General features: G+C 44.0%; 1 protein-coding gene across 4 annotated transcripts in view; it reads right to left on the reverse strand.

Moving 5' to 3' along the window:
- LOC110500696 (neurexin-2) overlaps positions 1-21,042 on the reverse strand; it is a 1,070,834-nt gene that overhangs the window by 682,272 nt on the left and 367,520 nt on the right. The window lies entirely within an intron of this gene.

Consider the following 21,042-nt stretch of genomic DNA (forward strand, 5'->3'; position numbering starts at 1 on the left):
CGAGCCGGCAGAGGAAGATGGTAGTGATGCGGAGAGGGAGGCGACGGAGAGCGCGAGCTCCTTTCCACGAGCTCGGTGACGAAGATCAACCCGTCGCTCAATGCGAATAGCGAGTTCAATCAAGGAATCCACGCTGGAAGGAACCTCCCGGGAGAGAATCTCATCCTTTACCTCTGCGCGGAAACCCTCCAGAAGACGAGCGAGCAAGGCCGGCTCGTTCCAGCCACTGGAGACAGCAAGAGTGCGAAACTCAATAGAGTAGTCTGTTATGGATCGATTGCCTTGACATAGGGAAGACAGGGCCCTGGAAGCCTCCTCCCCAAAAACAGATCGATCAAAAACCCGTATCATCTCCTCCTTAAAGTCTTGATACTGGTTAGTACACTCAGCCCTTGCCTCCCAGATTGCCGTGCCCCACTCACGAGCCCGTCCAATAAGGAGAGATATGACGTAGGCGACACGAGCAGTGCTCCTGGAGTAAGTGTTGGGCTGGAGAGAAAACACAATATCACACTGGGTGAGGAACGAGCGGCATTCAGTGGGCTCCCCAGAGTAACACGGCGGGTTATTGATTCTGGGCTCCGGAGATTCGAAAGCCCTGGAAGTGGCCGGTGGATCGAGGCGGAGATGGTGAACCTGTTCTGTGAGGTTGGAGACTTGGGTGGCCAGGGTCTCAACGGCATGTCGAGCAGCAGACAATTCCTGCTTGTGTCTGCCTAGCATCGCTCCCTGGATCTCGACGGCTGAGTGGAGAGGATCCGAAGTCGCTGGGTCCATTCTTGGTCGGATTCTTCTGTTACGGTGCGTGAATGAGGACCCAAAAGCGAATCAACTTAAACAGAGCTTCTTTAATTACCAAACATAGGTAGGCTCAGATGGACCGGCAGATTCCGACAGGACAGGACAAGGTTACAGCAAACATGACGACAGTCTGGTTCAGGCATGAATGACACAAACAAACAAGAATCCGACAAGGACAGGAGCAGAAACAGAGAGAGATATAGGGACCTAATCAGAGGGAAAAAGGGAACAGGTGGGGAACGGGGTGAATGGGTAGTTAGAGGAGACAAGGGACAGCTGGGGGAAAGCGGGGGAGAAAAGGTAACCTAACACGACCAGCAGAGGGAGACAGGGTGAAGGGAAAGGACAGAGACAAGACAACATGACAGTACATGACATAAATGCCGAATTTCTATACAGGATTTCCCCCAGTGTTTTACCCAAATGGCTCTGTTTCCACCTAAAGGGGCCGGCACACCGTCTCACTGGGCCATGGCTCCGGCAGACCTGCTCTGACTTGAAGCCAAAGCCAGGCCACTGGTACTTTTCAGCTAACATTTACATAACAATGGCTAACTGTTCATTTGAACACATTCACACAAAGCAACTGATTTGACTATGCACAGGTTGTTGATTCTGCCCTTCACAAGTCTCACTGTCAGCCCTAGCTATGGAAACAGAGTGTACATTAACATAAAAAACTGACAACACACTAGTGTGGTAATTCTCCATGGACATGCGGCATAAGAGTGTACAGCACTGTGTTTGCTAATGAGGAAAGGGTTAGCACCTTTGAGTGACATGTGAGAAAGAGGTAGGTGGGTAATATGTGTGTGTGTGTGTGTGTGTGTGTGTGTGTGTGTGTGTGTGTGTGTGTTTGTGTGTGTGTGTGTGTATGCTCGCGTGTCCGCTTGCATGAGTGTATGTTGGAGCTCACATTAAGAGTAATGAGCCAATGACACTTGGAGGGCGGGCCGTCATTGTAAATAAGAATTTGTTCTCAACTGAAATAAAGGTTAAATAAAGGTTAAATAAAACAAAATGTAATTAAATTGAGTCTTATCTACAGGAAGACAGAGGCTGAAAAGATACACAAGTGTATTTGTGAAACTACACCACTGTAATTGGCATGTTTAGTCTAAATAGCTCTCCACTTAAAAACTTTTTAAGGCTAGGGAGCAGTATTTTCACATCCAGATGAAAAGCGTGCCCAAAGTAAACTGCCTGCTACTCAGGCCCAGAAGCTAGGATATGCATATACTTGGTATGTTTGGATAGAAAACACTCTAACACTGTTAAAAGTATGTCTGTGAGTATAACAGAACTTATTTGGCAGGCGAAACCCCGAGGACAAACCATACAGGATTTTTTTTTTGTTTTTTTTTTGAGGTCACTCTCTTTTCAATGGGTTTTCTATGTGGATCTAGATTTCTAAGGCACTTGCTTGCAGTTCCTATCGCTTCCACTAGATGTCAACAGTCTTTAGAAATGGTTTGATGTTTACATTGAGAAATTAAGAAGTAGCCATTTCCTTTCTGGGAGTCGAGCCAAGTGTACTGTTGTGGTTGGGGAGCGTGACCTGAAAGCTCGCTCCACTTTGTTTTCGTCCGGTTTTCGTCCGGGTATTGAATTGTATAGATTATTTACGTTTAAAAATACCTAAAGTTGGATTAGGAAAGTTGTTTGAAATGTTTGGATCAAGTTTACAGGTAACTTATTAAATACTTTGTAGTCATGTTGCGCGAGTTGGAACCGGTATATTTTCTGAATCAAACGCACCAAATAAATGGACATTTTGGGGATATAACGATGGAATTTATCGAACAAAAGGTCAATTTGTGATGTTTAATAAAGATCTTCAAAGGTAAGGCATGAATTACATCGTTATTTCTGACTTTTGTGCTGTCCTCAGATAATAGCATGGTTTGCTTTCGCCGTAAAGCCTTTTTGAAATCTGACACTGTGGCTGGATTAACAAGAAGTTAATCTTTAAACCGATGTATAACACTTGTTTGATTTATGAATTATTATTTTGAGTATTTCTGTTTTGAATTTGGCGCACTGCTATTTCACTGGGTGTTGTCAAATCAATCCCGTAATGCGAAGTTTTAAGAAGATGACACACAGCATGGATGTTGAGGTTGGAGGGTTCTAACTCTGTTTTCATTGGCTGATAAAATGGCCGGTCCGTCTTCAAATACATTTTTTATCAAATCTGTTTTTAACTACACAAAGGGAGCTGAGATTGAGTATTGAATAGTTCTCCGCCTATGTCCGTATGTCAGTATTGCAGAGTGAAGGATAGAGGAAAGCTGGGGGAAACAGACCCAATGACATTATCTGTCACCCTACTGCACACACACACTCTCTCTCTTTCTCTCTCTCTCTCTCTCTCTCTCTCTCTCTGGAGAGATGGAGAGAGGCAACATGAGAGACCTAATCCGTGCTCAAGATTCCACAGGACCCTCCAGTGTGTGTGTGTGTGTGTGCAGTATGTATGTATGTATGTATGTATGTATGTGTGTATGTGTGGGTGTGTGTGTGTGTCATTGCTGGTTGGAATGAAGGTCAAACTACAGCCTCTTAGGGACCAGAGATCTGTACTATCTATTATAGTATCTAACACCAACCTGTCTATGTCTGATCTGCCTCACCATAAAACACATCTACCAGGGGGAAGAGGGGGTGAGACTGGGAGGAGAGACTGGGTGAGAGGGAGGAGAGAGGGGGAGGAGAGAGGGGGTAAGGGGAGGAGAGAGAGGGTGAGTGGGAGGAGACAGGGAACAGAGGGAGGAGAGAGGGAACAGAGGGAGGAGAGAGGGGTGAGAGAGGGGAGAGAGGGGCTGAGAGGGGGGTGAGAGGGAGGACAGAGGGGGTGAGAGGGAGGAGAGATGTGGTGAGAGAGAGGTGAGAGGGGGAAGAGGTGTTGGCTAACCCTCCAGTGGTCATAATCCAACACGTTGGGAAACAGTATGCTATGAGACAGATGCAAACTACACACCTAGCATGACAGACCAGGGCTGTGTTCATTAGGCTGCAAACAGAAGAAAACAGACAAAAACAGGGAGGGACAAACTAGACCTGTCCAATAAGAAACATTTTACACCGTTTTATGATGTGTGCCCTAAAGAACATGACCCTGAATGGACTCTCAGCAGCAGGTGTACTCTGCATCATTGGCCTGGGAACTCTATAGAAGGTGTGTTCTCCTCTACCAAATTTGCATATGCAGTTATGGACTTTGAGATTTATGCACTGCGGCACAGAAAATCTAATTGTAATACATTCATATTGCACCGGCCCTTTCATTTTACTCCATTACCTATTCATCAATCTATCATGACACCAGCAGTATATGCATCAACGTACCTAAGCATTTTCGATGTTTAACATCAGCAGTGCAGCACAAAAAAAATATCCCTAAAAGCTCTGTCTGAGACCAGATTGGTTAAAAATAGCCCAATAATTGTGTGCGTGCCAATCATGAGGTAGAGGAGTAAACAGTCGCCGGGCGGACAGATGAGAAATGGCAGGAAGTGACAGACAGAGAGAGGGGCTCTGGGCTGTCAACACGGCTCTGCAACATCTCCAATGCACACGCACACATGCAAACACATGCACACACACACACACACACACACACACACACACACACACTCAATGGGGAAGCTATCACTTTCGTGAGAACCGCTGCCACTCCTCTCCCCTTCCTGGCACTCAGGGGGGTGAGAGGGGGTGAGTAATTGGGAGGGAATAGAGAGATGGGGAAGGAAGGAAGGAAGGAAGGAAGGAATGAAGGAAGGAAGGAAGGAAGGAAGGAAGGAAGGAAGGAAGGAAGGAAGGAAGGAAGGAAGGAAGGAAGGAAGGAAGGAAGGAAGGAAACAGAAAGAGAGATAGAGAGATAGAGAAATAGATGAAGAGAGAGCGAGAGACAGCGGGAGAGTGTTAGAGAAAGGTAGAAATAGATGAAGAAACACACAGAGAGAGAGAGAGAGAGAGGGGGAGAGAGAGAGAGAGAAATAGAAGAGAGATATAGATCGAGGGAAAGAGAGAGATAGAGAGATAAATAGATTTGAGAGGGAGAGAGTTAGGGAGAGAAATAGACGAAGAGAAAGAGAGAGAGAAAGACAGCACTCGCAGTTCTATTGGTTGTCAAGAAGTTTAATTAAGAAGGTCCTGAGAGAGAGAGAGCGAGAGAGACAGAGAGAGAGAGAGAGAGAGAGAGAGAGAGACAGACAGACAGAGACAGAGACAGAGACAGAGAGAGAGAGAGAGAGAGACAGAGAGAGACAGAGACAGAGAGGGAGAGAGAGAGACAGACAGACAGATACAGAGAGAGAGAGACAGAGAGACAGAGAGAGAGAGAGAGAAAGAGAGAGAGAGAGAGAGAAAGAGACAGAGAGAGAGAGAGAGACAGAGAGAGATAGAGAGAGAGAGAGAGAGACAGAGAGAGAGACAGAGAGACAGAGAGAGAGAGAGAGAGAGAGAGAGAGAGAGACAGAGAGAGAGAGAGAGAGAGAGACAGAGAGAGAGAGAGAGACAGAGAGAGAGAGAGAGAGAGAGACAGAGAGAGAGAGAGAGAGAGAGAGAGAGAGAGAGAGACAGAGAGAGATACATAGAGAGATAGATAAATAGATGATGACATGGTGAGCCAGGTGAATGTTGATCAGTGATATCATCCAGTAACACGGCCCAGGGCTGTGTGTCACACTGCAGAGGTGGGGGCTGGGGAGAACATGAGGGGTGAGGGAGGGTTGGTGGGGCGGTGGTTAGGGACAGGAAGTGCCTAAAGGATGCTGGATGGGCTCTCTTTTATGATGTCATCTGTGCTCATGAGCAGATTGTGTTTAATTAGGTGCTCGTTTCACAGCCGCATGCCTTTTTAACAAGCAGACCTATAAACACACACACAAACGTGAGCACACACACACGCACACACTTTGGCACAGAGCACTGACACTCTGTACATCTCCACACCCCAGAATGTCCCTTCCATTATGTAAAATATTGTAAACAAAAGCCTTATATCTGAATATTTCTCATTTTTTATTGAACCTTATTTTATCAGGGAGTCATACTGAGACCGAGGTCTCTTTTACAGATGAGCCCTGATTTACAGAAATGACAGGAGATACACATGTTCAAATAGAAATACCAAATACAAGCAGAAAGAAAGAAAAACACGGAGATGAAAACAAAGACATTCATCAGTAAAAATGTCCTCAATCAGCGTTCTGAACTGGCCAAGAGGCACCAAAACATCACATCTCAGAACATTTTGAAGATGTTCCGCAAATAAGGTGCAAAAAAAAAACGAAACGCTTTCCAGGGTGAGCCATCCCTGAGACCAGGACTTTCCAGAGTGAGCCATCCCTGAGACCAGGACTTTCCAGAGTGAGCCATCCCTGAGACCAGGACTTTCCAGAGTGAGCCATCCCTGAGACCAGGACTTTCCAGAGTGAGCCATCCCTGAGACCAGGACTTTCCAGAGTGAGCCATCCCTGAGACCAGGACTTTCCAGAGTGAGCCATCCCTGAGACCAGGACTTTCCAGAGTGAGCCATCCCTGAGACCAGGACTTTCCAGAGTGAGCCATCCCTAAGACCAGGACTTTCCAGAGTGAGCCATCCCTGAGACCAGGACTTTCCAGAGTGAGCCATCCCTGAGACCAGGACTTTCCAGAGTGAGCCATCCCTGAGACCAGGACTTTCCAGAGTGAGCCATCCCTGAGACCAGGACTTTCCAGAGAGAGCCATCCCTGAGACCAGGACAGGTAACTGGTATGTATCTATGTGACATCAAAGAGGGCCAACCCACTCTCTGGTAGAGAGTGCAGTGATGAGTGATACAATTGTCGCTAGTAATAAAGAGCAGCGCGCTAGGATCAACTGCATCTAACGGCTTTAATGACGTAGCAGCTGCATTCTAATAGAGGACGTCGCTGTAGTCTAGGACCGATGGGGACGTCGACTGGATAATCTGATCTCTACTATTTATCAAGAGGCAGGGCCTATTTCTACAGAAGAGGCCCATTTTTATTCTCAGCTTTTTTACATTTTTATGTTTTATTTGACCTTTATTTAACCAGGTCGGCCAGTTGAGAACAAGTTCTCATTTACAACCGTGACCTGGCCAAGACAAAGCACATAAACAAATGTACAGTCAATAACACAAAATAAAAGAAAATTTGAAAAATCTATGTACAGTGTGTGCAAATGTAGAAGAGTAGGGAGGTAGGCAATACATAGTAAAATAATACAATTAATAAAATAATTGCAATACTAATAATTACAAATAATTACAATACTATTAATACTGAAGTGACAGATGTGCAGATGATGATGTGCAAGTAGAGATACTGGGGTGCAAAAGAGCAAGAGGGTAAGCAGTAATATAGGGATGAGGTAGTTGGGTGTGCTATTTACAGATTGGCTGTGTACAGGTTACAGTAATAGGTAAGCTGCTCACACAGCTGATGCTTAAAGTTAGAGACGGAGATATAAGACTCCAGCTTCAGAGATTTTTGCAATTTGTTCCAGTCATTGCCAGCAGAGAACTGGAAGGAAAGGCGGCCAAAGGAAGAGTTGGCTTTGGGGATGACCAGTGAAATATACCTGCTGGAGCACGTGCTACGGGTGGGTTTTGCTATAGTGACCAGTGAGCTGAGATAAGGTGGGGCTTTACCTAGCAAGGACTTATAGATGACCTGGAGCCAGTGGGTTTGGCGACGGATATGTAGTGAGGGCCAGCCAGCGAGAGCATACAGGTCGCAGTGGTAGGTAGTATATGGGGCTTTGGTGACAAAACGGATGGCACTGTGACAGACTATATCCAGTTTGCTACAGTGCCTTGCGAAAGTATTCGGCCCCCTTGAACTTTGCGACCTTTTGCCACATTTCAGGCTTCAAAAATAAAGATATAAAACTGTATTTTTTTGTGAAGAATCAACAACAAGTGGGACACAATCATGAAGTGGAACGACATTTATTGGATATTTCAAACTTTTTTAACAAATCAAAAACTGAAAAATTGGGCGTGCAAAATTATTCAGCCCCTTTACTTTCAGTGCAGCAAACTCTCTCCAGGAGTTCAGTGAGGATCTCTGAATGATCCAATGTTGACCTAAATGACTAATGATGATAAATACAATCCACCTGTGTGTAATCAAGTCTCTGTATGAATGCACCTGCACTGTGATAGTCTCAGAGGTCCGTTAAAAGCGCAGAGAGCATCATGAAGAACAAGGAACACATCAGGCAGGTCCGAGATACTGTTGTGAAGAAGTTTAAAGCCGGATTTGGATACAAAAAGATTTCCCAAGCTTGAAACATCCCAAGGAGCACTGTGCAAGCGATAATATTGAAATGGAAGGGGTATCAGACCACTGCAAATCTACCAAGACCTGGCCGTCCCTCTAAACTTTCAGCTCATACAAGGAGAAGACTGATCAGAGATGCAGCCAAGAGGCCCATGATCACTCTGGATGAACTGCAGAGATCTACAGCTGAGGTGGGAGACTCTGTCCATAGGACAACAATCAGTCGTATATTGCACAAATCTGGCCTTTATGGAAGAGTGGCAAGAAAGCCATTTCTTAAAGATATCCATAAAAAGTGTTGTTTAAAGTTTGCCACAAGCCACCTGGGAGACACACCAAACATGTGGAAGAAGGTGCCCTGGTCAGATGAAACTAAAATTGAACTTTTTGGCAACAATGCAAAACGTTATGTTTGGCGTAAAAGCAACACAGCTGAACACACCATCCCCACTGTCAAACATGGTGGTGGCAGCATCATGGTTTGGGCCTGCTTTTCTTCAGCAGGGACAGGGAAGATGGTTAAAATTGATGGGAAGATGGATGGAGCCAAATACAGGACCATCCTGGAAGAAAACCTGATGGAGTCTGCAAAAGACCTGAGACTGGGACGGAGATTTGTCTTCCAACAAGACAATGATCCAAAACATAAAGCAAAATCTACAATGGAATGGTTCAAAAATAAATATATCCAGGTGTTAGAATGGCCAAGTCAAAGTCCAGACCTGAATCCAATCGAGAATCTGTGGAAAGAACTGAAAACTGCTGTTCACAAATGCTCTCCATCCAACCTCACTGAGCTCGAGCTATTTTGCAAGGAGGAATGGGAAAAAATGTCAGTCTCTCGATGTGCAAAACTGATAGAGACATACCCCAAGCGACTTACAGCTGTAATCGCAGCAAAAGGTGGCGCTACAAAGTATTAACTTAAGGGGGCTGAAAAATTTTGCACGCCCTGTTTTTCAGTTTTTGATTTGTTAACCTTTCTGATCTCCCCATCCCGGATCCGGGATCGTGAATACAGACTCAAGCTCATTACCATAACGCAACGTTAACTATTCATGAAAATCGCAAATGAAATGAAATAAATATGCTAGCTCTCAAGCTTAGCCTTTTGTTAACAACACTGTCATCTCAGATTTTCTAAATATGCTTCTCAACCATTGCAAAACAAGCATTTGTGTAACAGTATTGATGGCTAACGTAGCATTTAGCGTAGCATTTAGCATTAGCATTCAGCTGGCAACATTTACACAAAAAAACAGAAAAGCATTCAAATGAAATCATTTACCTTTGAAGAACTTCAGATGTTTTCAATGAGGAGACCTCTCAGATAGCAAATGTTCAGTTTTTCCTGAAAGATTATTTGTTTAGGACAAATCGCTCCGTTTTCTGCGTCACGTTTAGCTACGAAAAAAACCCTGTATCCAGGATTGTGTAAATCTATCAGCAAGCTCATTAGCATAACACAACGTTAACTATTCATGAAAATGGCTAATGAAATGAAATGAATCTATTTGCTCTCAAGCTTAGCCTTTTGTTAACAACACTGTCATCTCAGATTTTCAAAATATGCTTTTGAACCATAGCTAAACAAGCATTTGTGTAAGAGTATTGATAGCCTAGCATTGCATTAAGCGTAGCATTCAGCATGCAACATTTTCCACAAAAAAACATAAAAGCATTCAAATAAAATAATTTACCTTTGAAGAACTTCAGATGTTTTCAATGAGGAGACTCTGTTAGATAGCAAATGTTCCGTTTTTACAAAAATATTATTTGTGTCGACTAATCACTCCGTTTTGTTCATCACGTTTGGGTAAGAAAAAAAAAAAAAAAAAAAAAAAAAAAAGTCATTAAAACGCGAACTTTTTTCCAAATTAACTCCATAATATCGACAGAAACATGGCAAACGATGTTTAGAATCAATCCTCAAGGTGTTTTTCACATATCTATCGACGATAAAATCCATCGTGGCAGTTTACTTTCAATTCTGAAGAAATGGAACGCGCATGGACTTACTGATTACGCACATAGGACACCGGGCGGGACACCAGGTAAATGTAGTCTCTTATGGTCAATCTTCCAATGATATGCCTACAAACACGTCACAATGCTGCAGACACCTCGGGGTATATACAGAAAGTGCAGGCTCATTCCTGGCGCATTCACAGCCATATAAGGAGACATTGGAACACAGCGCCTTCAGAATCCGGGGCATTTCCTGTATGAAACATCATCTTGGTTTCGCCTGTTGCATTAGTTCTGGGGCACGCACAGATAATATCTTTGCAGTTTTGGAGACGTTAGAGTTGTGTCTTTCCAAGGCTGTCAATTCCATGCATAGTCGAGCATCTTTTCGTGACAAAATATTGCGCTTAAAACGGGCACGTCTTTTTATCCAATAATGACACAGCGCCCCTATAGGTTCAAGAGGTTAAAAAAGTTTGAAATATCCAATAAATGTCGTTCCACTTCATGATTGTGTCCCACTTGTTGTTGATTCTTCACAAAAAAATACAGTTTTATATCTTTATGTTTGAAGCCTGAAATGTGGCAAAAGGTCGCAAAGTTCAAGGGGGCCGAATACTTTCGCAAGGCACTGTAAGTACAGTGTTGGGGGCCATTTTGTAAATGACATCGCCAAAGTCAAGAATCGGTAAGATAGTCAGTTTTAAGAGGTTATGTTTGGTGGCAAGAGTGAAGGAGGCTTTGTTGCGAAATAGGAAGCCGATTCTAGATTTAATTTTGGATTGGAGATGCTTATTGTGAGTCTGGAAGGAGAGTTTACAGTCTAAGCAGACACCTAGGCATTTGTAGTTGTCCACATATTCTAGGTCAGAACTGTCCAGAGTAGTGATGCTAGTCGGGCGGGAGGGTGCGGGCAGCAACCGGTTGAAGAGCATGCATTTCGTTTTACTAGCATTTAAGAGCAGTTGGAGGCCACGGAAGGAGAGGTGTATGGCATTGAAGCTCGTTTGGAGGTTTGTTAGCACAAGAAGGGCCAAATGTATACAGAATAGTGTCGTCTCACCAGCAGCAAGAGCGACATCATTGACATATACAGAGAAAAGAGACAGCCTGAGAATTGAACCCTGAGGCACCCCCATAGAGACTGCCAGAGGTCCGGACAACAGGCCCCCCCGAATTTGACACATTGAACTCTATCAGAGAAGTACTTGGTGAACCAGGCGAGGCAGTCATTTGAGAAGCCAAGGCTATTGAGTCTGCCGATAAGAATGCTGTGATTGACAGAGTCAAAAGCCTTGGCCAGGTCGATGAAGACGGCTGCACAGTACTGTCTTTTATGGATGGCAGTTAGGATATTGTTTAGGACCTTGAGCGTGGCTGAGGTGCATCTTTGGGGATCTCAGACGATACGAAAGAGAGGTTGAATAGGCTAGTAATAGGGGTTTCTTAACTAATTTCTTAATAGCTTCTTAACTAACTCGTCAACATGTTTTTAGAAAGACAGCTTTTCATCTCTCCAGATGCCCAGATACTTGTCAGCAGGGACTCAATCAATATGGACACCATCCAAAGTACATATGCTTAAATCGTCTGAGTTATTTTGATGTGTTCTAGAGAACAATATATATTTAGTTTTACCTGCATTCAACCATTAACCAGTTACTGCACAGCTGTGTGGGAACTCGAAGTGCCTCAATGCCATATACAGTAGTACTGTCATACACATACAGCACAGTATTGTCACACAATGAGCTCTGAGGCAGTCGGCCCATTGCACTGCCAATGTGCTTTTGTCAATTCCCCTCCAGCACAGAAGCCACTATTGTGATTCTGCAGTGTAGACAGGCCCTGTAGACTGTCGTAGAGCACCAGAGCGAGCATTCCTCTGCTGACTACCATGTGAGACCTTCAACTCTGCAGATAAGACGGTTGGGCCCCGTCATCCATCATCGGGGTTATATACAGGGCTGGGATCAGTACGACCACATCACAGCTTCACAAGGGACCTGTAAAGACTGGAGGGCTGGGAAGCTGTGAGTACTGCAGCTGCAGGTGTATTTTGGACCACCTTACTGAGGAAAGACTATGTGGTACCAGATAGGGAGAAAACTAGTGCAGTAATAATAAATGTATTGCATTGGATTGGGGTTGAGTTGGGGTTGAGAGTTTTGATTGGATGAAGAGAGTGATAGTCTATGTTGGGATACTAGTTACTAACAAGCCAAATCAACAGATGTAGTTGCTGATTCTCTGATTCTCCCCCACAGACGGGTACTGGTACTCACTGTATGTAGTTCTGGTGTATTTTATTTTCCTTGTGTTTCTATTTATATATATATTATTAGTTTTAAACTCCGCATCATTGGGGAGGGCTTGTAAGCAAGCACTTCAGGATAAAGTCTTCACCAGTTGTATTCGGCGCATGTGACAAATTTGTTTTGATTTGAGACTTATACCACACTTACACACTGTTATGAACTGGCTAGTTTGGATACTGTGTATGTTGATTGGCAAAAACAGCATTCAGCCATGTATATGTGAGACCGTATACCATGACTATGATGAAGCTTAAGCCTTTTCAACTTGATAAACTGGCTACTTCAACAACAGTTGTAGAAAAGAAGCGCTTCGATGAACTTGTAACAAACCAGAACTAAAAGAACACCGTGAAACAAACAAAGTGGGAACGTACCTGCGTCACTGACAGGTGCGCAGGAAAAGGGTTGTGAGTTTGGGAATGCAACAAAAGTGTTGCTGAACTTCATTCTATGGGACTTCTATGGTTCAGTGAGGAACCTGAATGGCGATGAATATGGGATTAGCAACTACGCTGGACTCTGGTTTGACCCGACATATCAATGACCCACCTCTCAGTTTAGCATGGAGTATACAGAAGGACAACGAATTCACAACGAGCAACAATGTGTTTATATGCGTAATTAAAAAGTTGAGGAAAGAGGGGAACTGAAGACGAAGTGCAGTTCATCAAACAATCCAAGGCTCTGGACACTGAAACACCTGAGGGTTTGGTAAACAAAGTGTGGTTTGATGTTCAAATTCATTTTGGGCAAAGGGGGAAGGAGGGAAACCATCTGCTGAAACAGACGAGAATACAAACGAGAATGGCCTACAGTATGAAATTCACTCTTTCAATGAACCAACAAAAAACGACAAGGACCTACAAGAGAAGAACAGGAAAGGCGGAGGTGGATTCATGTTTGAACTGCCGGGTGATCCCCTCTCCCTGGTAGCTTCCCTAATGAAGTATCTGTCCCTCCGACACCCCGGGTGATCCCCTTTGCCTGGTAGCTTCCCTATTGAAGTATCTGTCCCTCCGACACCCCGGGTGATCCCCTTTGCCTGGTAGCTTCCCTAATGAAGTATCTGTCCCTCCGACACCCCGGGTGATCCCCTCTGCCTGGTAGCTTCCCTAATGAAGTATCTGTCCCTCCGACACCCCGGGTGATCCCCTCTGCCTGGTAGCTTCCCTAATGAAGTATCTGTCCCTCCGACACCCCGGGTGATCCCCTCTGCCTGGTAGCTTCCCTAATGAAGTATCTGTCCCTCCGACACCCCGGGTGATCCCCTCTGCCTGGTAGCTTCCCTAATGAAGTATCTGTCCCTCCGACACCCCGGGTGATCCCCTCTGCCTGGTAGCTTCCCTAATGAAGTATCTGTCCCTCCGACACCCCGGGTGATCCCCTCTGCCTGGTAGCTTCCCTAATGAAGTATCTGTCCCTCCGACACCCCGGGTGATCCCCTCTGCCTGGTAGCTTCCCTAATGAAGTATCTGTCCCTCCGACACCCCGGGTGATCCCCTCTGCCTGGTAGCTTCCCTATTGAAGTATCTGTCCCTCCGACACCCCGGCGTTGTACCTACACCCGAAATGTAAAGCAGTCAACAGAATCATATGGTATGTAACTGTTAGCTAGCTAAATCATTCTAATGTACTCTGGCAATATAACCAGTAGTTATGTAGACCTAACTATTAGCTAATGTTATTTTGACTCATATGTTTCATGAACACAAAAAAAAAGCCAATGTGAGTGAACACCCTCGCAATGTTGCCAAACTACACAAACCACTACCTCCAAACCGCCATGATCCAGAAACCCGGTGGCCGGGCTGGAGGCACAATAATAATGCCTGTCAGAGGACACAGATTCAAAACCTCTCTTCAAAGTTACTGGAGGCCAAACGTTGAAGGGAGGAAGCAGTGGAGAATGATGACAACACAGCAGCTAAAAGAATGGCATCTATTATCCAGCAGCGTGGTGCTAACAAATTACAACATGGGCAAGCCAACAACAAACGATAACATGGGCAAGCCAACAGCAAACGATAACATGGGCAAGCCAACAACAAACGATAACATGGGCAAGCCAACAACAAACGATAACATGGGCAAGCCAACAACAAACGATAACGTGGGCAAGCCAACAACAAACGATAACATGGGCAAGCCAACAACATACGATAACATGGGCAAGCCAACAACAAATGATAACATGGGCAAGCCAACAACAAATGATAACTTGGGCAAGCCAACAACAAACGATAACATGGGCAAGCCAACAACAAATGATAACATGGGCAAGCCAACAACAAATGATAACATGGGCAAGCCAACAACAAACGATAACATGGGCAAGCCAACAACAAATGATAACGTGGGCAAGCCAACAACAAACGATAACGTGGGCAAGCCAACAACAAACGATAACGTGGGCAAGCCAACAACAAACGATAACGTGGGCAAGCCAACAACAAACGATAACGTGGGCAAGCCAACAACAAACGATAACGTGGGCAAGCCAACAACAAACGATAACGTGGGCAAGCCAACAACAAACGATAACGTGGGCAAGCCAACAACAAACGATAACGTGGGCAAGCCAACAACAAACGATAACGTGGGCAAGCCAACAACAAACGATAACATGGGCAAGCCAACAACAAACGATAACATGGGCAAGCCAACAACAAACGATAACATGGGCAAGCCAACAACAAACGATAACATGGGCAAGCCAACAACAAACGATAACATGGGCAAGCCAACAACAAACGATAACATGGGCAAGCCAACAACAAACGATAACATGGGCAAGCCAACAACAAACGATAACATGGGCAAGCCAACAACAAACGATAACATGGGCAAGCCAACAACAAATGATAACATGGGCAAGCCAACAACAAACGATAACATGGGCAAGCCAACAACAAACGATAACGTGGGGGGAACAAATGTATTCGTACACAATAAATGGCAACATTCAGATCAACATTAGTAAACAATTGGCTTGTGTTAGTCACTCTAGAAGTAACACTAATGCTCAGTTTTTGCATACATTTAATGTAAGCTTGCTAGCTAGCCTGCGGTTATGTTGCATAGCAACCAGTCTAGCAACGAGACTTTTGTTCGGACTACTTTAAGGTATTTATTAAAGCAACACTTTCAATTTAGATGCGTCGTTCCTTGCCTTACTGTGTTGGCAACCGGTTTATAAAAGCAATAAGGCACCTCAGGGGTTAGTGGTATATGGCCTATATACCACGGCAAAGGGCTGTATCCAGGCACTCCGTGTTGCGTCATGCTTAGGAACAAACCGTAGCCCCCTACAAAGTGTTGAAAGCGTTCCACAGGGATGCTGGCCCATGTTGACTACAATGCTTCCCACAGTTGTGTCAAGTTGGCTGGATGTCCTTTAGGTGGTGGACCATTCTTGATACACATGGGAAACGGCTGAGCGTGAAAAACATTGTGTGTACGCATTCATTCAGATTCACTCTATCAGAGAGTAAAAGTTGGACGGAATGTGCTATGACATCACAATACAACAGAACACACAGGACAGAGCACCGGTGGTGTTGTAGCAGCAAACTGTTCTCCTGACCGTGCTGCATACCATAGTTTATGGAGTGGAGATGGGACCTAAACTACCACAGCGTCTGAGTCTGGCCTCTACAGCTTCATAAGCTTCATGACAAAACTCGATTCGCCATAATACTGTGTGACAGAGGGAGCAAATTGCTATATTAGACAGCCTCTGGCTGATCTACGGGCTTCATTGCAAAGTTTGACAATATATAAAGGAACTTCAATGGATTTTACACGGAAAACCTATCATCTGTATGATGCAGAAGACTGTATAAAATACATGATATATCAACAACATATATCAAAGCCTCTTACATGGATATGCAGTACATATGGCAAACACCTAAAATAGTTATTGTTATAGATAGCCATTTGAAGATGAATCATGCACAATTTCTAAAGATAGCAAACAAACTGAGCATCCAATAATTACATCTAACGTACGATCAAATGACTAAACACGTGTGGACGTGTCCCAAATGCATTTAGAACAGGTAAAACAAACAGAAGTACAGGCATGTCATCTATTCATTCAATGTCCATGAAATAACGTTACTCAGTTATATTTCCTGAGATTGTGGAAAAGCCTGCGTGTGGTTACCACTGCCTCTAGTCCAATAACACTCAATGAAACACAGAATATTCATACACGCAGCTTGAAATTCTTATAGGGCATACAGTATGAATTAGGCACGCTGTCAGATAATCAATACAAATATTGGTTCTGGTCCTCCGATTACAGCAAAAACCAGCAGTTGATAAAACTGGCAAGAGTCTCAGCATTCACTCTTAACATCTGCGTGCATTAGTCAAATTTTCAAGCAGGTTTTCTAGTGACTGATTCATGTCATAAAAATCAGTATGTGTCTCTTAGGACTTCATTTCGCAGTAATTTCACATCTGTGTGCATCAGTCGTATGTTAAGGCACGTCTCCTATTGACATTGAAGCATGATGTACGCAACAGCCTGAGTTGAGTAGATGGGTTAAAAAAAGAACTTACATTGAATATCCCTTTGAACATGGTGAAGTTATTAGTTACACTTTGGATGGTGTATCAATACACCCAGGCACTACAAATATACAGGGGTCCTTCCTAACTCAGTTGCTGTAGAGGAAGGAAACCGCTCAGGGATTTCACCACGAGGCCAATGGAGACTTTACAACAGTTACGCGGTTTAATGGCTGTGAAAGGAGAAAACTGAGGATGGATCAACAACATTGTAGTTACTCCACAGCACTAACCTAATTGACAGAGTGAAAAGAAGGACGCTTGTACAAAATAAAAATATTCCAAAACATGCATCCTGTTTGCAACAAGGCACTAAAGTAATACTGCAACAAATGTGGTAAAGCAATTAACTTTTTGACCTGAAAACAAAGTGTTATTTTTAGTGTAAATCCAAAACAACACATTACTGAGTACCACTCTCCATATTTTCAAGCATAGTGGTGGCTGCATCATGTTATGGGTATGCTTGTAATCATTAAGGACTGGGGAGTTTTTCAGGATAAAAAATGTATTGAATGGAGCTAAGCACAGGCAAAATCCTAGAGGAAAACCTGCTTCAGTCTGCTTTCCACCAGACACTGGGAGACTGATTCACCTTTCAGCAGGACAATAACTTAAAATACAAGGCCAACCAAGAAGAGAGTGAATTTTCCTGAGTGGCCGAGTTACATGGCGAGGCTTGACAGAAATTGAACCAATTTGACAGCACTTAAAGACTTCTGAAAATAATACATGGGTTGTGCTCAGTCCAGGAATAATTTTCATGTTAATATTCATATTATGTGCCTTAAGCGTCATATGTTATGACGCTTAACTTTCAGAAAAATTGTCACCGGATTATGTTTTGAGGCTGATAATGTGCTGCCTTGTTCACTCCCCTTCATAAAACTAAGACCAACTGGGTAGGTGTTACCAATATCTCCCACCTTGTTTCAGCCACATTGATTTCACCTATCCCATCAGATCCATGAAAGAAAGTAAAGAAGCTCAGTGGAGAGAGGGGAAGAAATTCTTTGTGGAATGAAACAGAGCCCCAGTCTCTGTCGCTCCCTACCTATTGAGCATGCCCCCTGGGCAGTAGCTGTAGCGCTGACAGCTTGATTAATTGGCATCATCAGTCCTATTGGATTCCTGATCGATCAGCACCGGTGAACACAGCTCAACAACACGGTCACCGCACTGGAGTACACTGTGGCTATGATTCTTTGGCCGGCTGTACAGGGGTCCATGTTGTTGATAACTCTCTGAACCATAGCTTAACAAATACAGAGTCATCACTTCTCACAGCTGAGACACTTCATATATGGCGATGCTTTGTGGCATTGAGGATATAAACTACACGTGAATCTGAAGGAGTAGCAGAAAGCCATCTAGTCCGTGGGTGTCAGTCTGGAATTGTCTCAACTGGTCTGGGAGCAGGATTCAGAAGACTGCAGAGAAGCCCTATTACAGAGATGCCCCATTACAGGTTGACAAAAATCAGGGCAAAATGTCTCTACTGTGTTTGTATCTCTGTTCTAGAGAGAGAGGCTGGAGTTTCTGGCCTGTTGCAAGATAAATATATGTTGCTTTCCCCAAGTCCTGCTAATGGAGTTTAAAGTCTGTGTGTGTGTTTGCGTGTGTGTGTGTGTGTGTGTGTGTGTCTGTGTGTGTGTGTGTGTGTGTGTGTGTGTGTGTGTGTGTGTGTGTGTAGGTTGAAGCGTTCCACACTGCTCCTTGTGCCCCATGCCAGATGTTCTGATACAGTCCCCATAACAAGTAACATATTTTAGAAGCTTTGCATCTACAAGGCACCAGCGCCAGTCCATGCTAGTCCATGTCATTTGAGAGCCATGCCTTGGCCCTAGTTTACGATCCCCTGGTGGTCCCACTAATATCCCTCCATTTCCCTCTATCCCTCCTTACATCCATCACTCCCTCCCACCCCTCCTTCCCTCCTTATGGAATCAAATCAGCCTAATAGTCCAGCAATGAGCCTGTAGAGCCACTGTAATGAACCTATGCCTTGGGCACATGAAAAACATCATAAATCAATTTATGTAACCAAAATATAAGGTCAGTTGTAATGTATTATGTGGTAATGCAGCTGTAATCACTAAAAGGGAAACAGAAAGAAAATAGAGAAATTCAGAAGTTCAAGTCAAGGTGGATTGGGCTGTCTCTTGCAGAGGGAATCTTTTCTCTGTGTCATTTTTCGTTATTCCCACATCTTGCTCTCTCTCATTCATTGTCTGATTCAATTCTTCCCCCCATTGCTGTCTCCCTCTTGCTCTCTAAGTCTCTCCCTCTTTCTCTGTCATTTTCTCTAGTATCCTCCTTCCCTCCTTTCTCCCTCATTCACTCTTGCCTTTTCCCCGGGAGACATGGGGTGTGTTAAAAGCGTGTGACATCCCCGTTGGGCGAGCAGCTCCAGAGTCAAGCGCCACCTCCCAGAGTCCCCGCCAGAGAAATGCCTCAGTCACAGCAGACACCCCATAGCTTTACCCAGGAGCCCCGGCAGCTGGGATGGTGGCCATTTTCTTACCCCTTACTATCACTGAAGCAGCATCTAACACAACAGTCAATACCCAACAAGAGTCTACAGCGTTGTTATAGTCCTTGATTGAGAACACAGTACTGTGTGTTGTGATGGATTCCAGAGATGAATAAGTCAGATTAAATAGAAGAGAGCGTTGGTTACTGGTTTGGTGGAACGTTCATGGAATATTACCGTCACCCTCAGAACATTGGACTCATGAAACATGTATAGAACGTTAACATGTTATGTTCTAAAAACATGGCAACCATGTTCTGTGTATGTTTTGGTGGGACATTGGTGGAATATTCTCCCAACGCTCAGAAAACTGGACACGAACGTTCTTGCAACGTCCCATGAAACGTGTCTAGAACATTAATGTTGCATATTCTGAGAAGATGATAACCACACTCTGGGTATGTTCTGTTTGGCATTAAGGGAATGTTCTCCTAACTAACGCAAAATGCTAAAAAGGTTCTTAGAAAGTTTTTGCTAACTTAGATAGAATGTTCCCCTTACTAACAGAAAACTGGACACTCAAACATTAGGGGAACATGACGGGTAACATTACATGAACTTCCTCTCTCTCTACAATTGTTAGCTGGGCTAGCACCAATGTAGATGTAATTCGCTTTCTTCATTGCCTGCGTGGAAATGCTACTCTCTCCACTCACCACACTGCATGTGCACAATAGAGAGTTGTCATGGAGCTCAAACACAATATCTAAATACGATTTTTTCGATGAGCTCACACAATCGCGATAAAACTTCAGATGACTGACGCCTGCGACTGAAATTCAACGCTTGTAAGATTGAGTGATCGCTCCGTCGTCGGTGTCACCGGCTTCCCAAAGGAATAAAATGTCAGCAAAACAGTTAGGGAAAGCATTTGCCAACATTAACATTTACCAGGCAGCATTTATCATCGTTAACATTAGCATCAGCACTTCAAAATCTTTGGGCTCTTCATGTGTTTCCTAGCAGGCATTTATGACAGGGTACTATATCCTTAGCAAGGGGTCCTTATGGTGTAGCCATGAGCTCTGTTTTGTGACACACAGACAAAACAAATGCCATAAAAAAAACACCTGAAATGTCAGGACCAAATGACTCGTCGTTTAATTGCTTGTGAGTTAACTCGGTCCCTGTGGTCGAGACGGGATGTTAAACGCCTTAAGCACTAATTATCTAAGGTAGCTAGCTATCTCATTACCCCCTTCAATATGCAAATGGCCTGTGGGCTTAGTGTTTTATTGCAATCACTGTTATTCAGAGGGCGGCCATCTTACAATGAGGTTGGAGAGGAGGCTTGATTATAACGAGTGAAACAACAACTGTAGCTAAATAATGACTGGGTTTTGAATTACTGAGTGGTTTTGTATATTACAGAAATAGAGTGTGTGTTTTTTGTACATGAATATATATGTTTGTGTCCAATATGAGATTGATTCGATTAACTGTAATTCAGGGCAGTGCTGTCATTCAGGACATTGCCTCAGCGATAGCCTTGATATGATGATAGCAATGAAACAAACTCATAAATTAGGAATGTTATAAGACTTTTGA

The sequence above is a fragment of the Oncorhynchus mykiss genome, chromosome 21 (assembly GCF_013265735.2).
Source record: "Oncorhynchus mykiss isolate Arlee chromosome 21, USDA_OmykA_1.1, whole genome shotgun sequence".
In the NCBI taxonomy this organism is placed as follows: domain Eukaryota; kingdom Metazoa; phylum Chordata; class Actinopteri; order Salmoniformes; family Salmonidae; genus Oncorhynchus; species Oncorhynchus mykiss.